At 45.9% G+C, this 2,110-nt stretch overlaps 1 non-coding gene across 1 annotated transcript; it reads left to right on the plus strand.

Annotated features, from left to right (window-relative positions):
- The first annotated feature begins 1,542 nt into the window (after window positions 1-1,542).
- On the plus strand, window positions 1,543-1,649 carry LOC127492570 (small nucleolar RNA U13). Its single transcript, XR_007922080.2, has one exon. It is a non-coding gene; the product is annotated as a small nucleolar RNA U13 (small nucleolar RNA).
- The last annotated feature ends 461 nt before the right edge of the window (window positions 1,650-2,110 follow it).

A 2,110-nucleotide genomic window follows, 5' to 3' on the forward strand; every position in this document is an offset into this window, starting at 1 on the left:
TCCTGTCTCCCACTCTCTCAGCTCATTCTTAGCACCACCTTGGGAGGGCTTTTTACATCACCCTGGGACTCCTCTGGGCAACGCATCTCACCAGTCTGGTACCAACCAGAGGCAATTTTTGCTAGTGCATCTCACTCCTGGGTCCCTGTGGAGACTGACATGGTGAGAAGACCTCTGTGTTGTGAAATGATACATTCTGCCTCATTAATTCTGTGGGGCTGGTTTTGCTTCATTGAATTCCACCATCCGCCGAGCTCCCTGGCAATTAGGAATGGTTTAATTTCCTTCTGGTTCATAGGAGTGCCATCTCAGAGTTACTCCCCATACCCACTTCATGCATACACATCTGCATCTTTCTCTGAGCACATTCCAATCAGGTTGGAGAATAAACTTACTATCGCTATTGTACAGAATGTCCAAGTTTATTTTTCTAAATCAAGTTCTACTTCTTTCTTCTATTTTCACAGTGTTGGTTTGCATAGAAAGAAATTACAGCATTGCATTGTTGAGACGGGCTGCAGACTGTCCCTGTAGCAGGACATGTAGCTGTTTCTGTCTCAGAAAAGGAGCTGAAGGCTCTCTTCTGAAGGCAAACTTCGAATGTCCTCAATCCTGCAAATCCCTCAAATTTACCAAGTACAAATGTCTCTACAGTTTCAATCAAACCTGAATTGCTGTGCCAGAAATTAATATGCTGGGGCTCCAGCTGACCGGCATTTTGAAAAACATTTCTGCATTCTACAGACTGTGACTATGTGTCTAATATCCAATTAAAGAAAGAGAAATTTGCTGGTGATGATAAGAGACAAACGAAGTCGTAATTATCCAGAGAGAAATGGGTGTTACATGATTACAAAACACAAAATTAAACACTGGGTGAAAATTTTATACCTCAAGCAAATTACTCCCAGGGAATTTATTCCCAGAACAGGATTTTGGGTTTCTTTTTTTGAGGCTACAGTTCTGTAGTCACAATGTGCACTTGTCCATAAAGATGTATGATCTTGAATTCCATACGATAATGTGTGTGACATTTCCAAGACATGCGTGTTTTCGTGAACCACTTGGACATTCTAGTGGATGAGCTGATTTAGTGTGTAATTAGGAGTGAAGTTTCCCAATTAAGTTAAGGCCAGGTTTCTGCATCTGGGAAGTAGGAATTAGGGATGGTGCCAGATCCTCCCCGGCCATCTTTGATTGCCCTTCAAAATCTTTTAGGTCTCCGACTCAGCACCAGCACACCTACTGACAGTCTCTGTTAGAGGGGCAGAGCCCTGAGTGACAGCCTGCCTTTCCCTCTGTGGACACTCAGGCTACTGGCACACTGATGACCAACGTCTAATTTTCCCCCTGTGCTGGCAGGCTGCAGAGCCATGGCTGCTCTGTGTTGTGGGATAACAACAGGTTCATGGAGATCAGGATGGAGTTCGGAGCTCTAGGGACTATTCTTAATTGATTACATCACCCAAAGAAGAGCTACTGTCTCTCACATCCACTCAACTGGCCAAATGGTCTTGCTGTTAATACAAATGGGTATGGCTGAGCCTTTTCGTGGTTCATAAGCATGATGATTGGGTTGTTCACGCAGTTGCGTGAGATGTGCCACCCTCGAAACCTTGTTACAAATGGGTATGGTTTTCCATGTCACTATTTCTTTTTGTAACCTTTTAAAGTCCCTCCCCTCCACCCTTTGCCAACACAGGTTCTAAGAAGAGGGGACTTCTGAGGCTTCACATCGGGGATCACAATCTGAGACTTTCGTCTTCTTCCTCCGCGCGCTTGGCATGTTGTGGTGAGTACATTCGGGGAATGCAGTGGAAGGTCCTAGACCATCACAGGCTCTCCTGATGGATGTCTCCTGATGGATGTCCACGTAAATCCATTACTGGAGGGAAGACCGTGGAAGCTGTGGGGTTCTTGTCTTCACGCAAGAGAGAATTCAAGAGAGAGACAGAGGGCAGAGTGCTAAGGCTTTATTGGGGACAGCGCATCTGTCAGAATGGAAGGGACATAGAGGAAATGCCCAGTCGCTCGGACTGGGGGAGAGTGAGGTTACATGGCTGAGTGCAGAGAACACACCTTGGCAGGCCAGGCGGGTGGCTCAGCAGAG

The sequence above is a fragment of the Oryctolagus cuniculus genome, chromosome 10, assembly GCF_964237555.1.
Source record: "Oryctolagus cuniculus chromosome 10, mOryCun1.1, whole genome shotgun sequence".
Lineage (NCBI taxonomy): Eukaryota > Metazoa > Chordata > Mammalia > Lagomorpha > Leporidae > Oryctolagus > Oryctolagus cuniculus.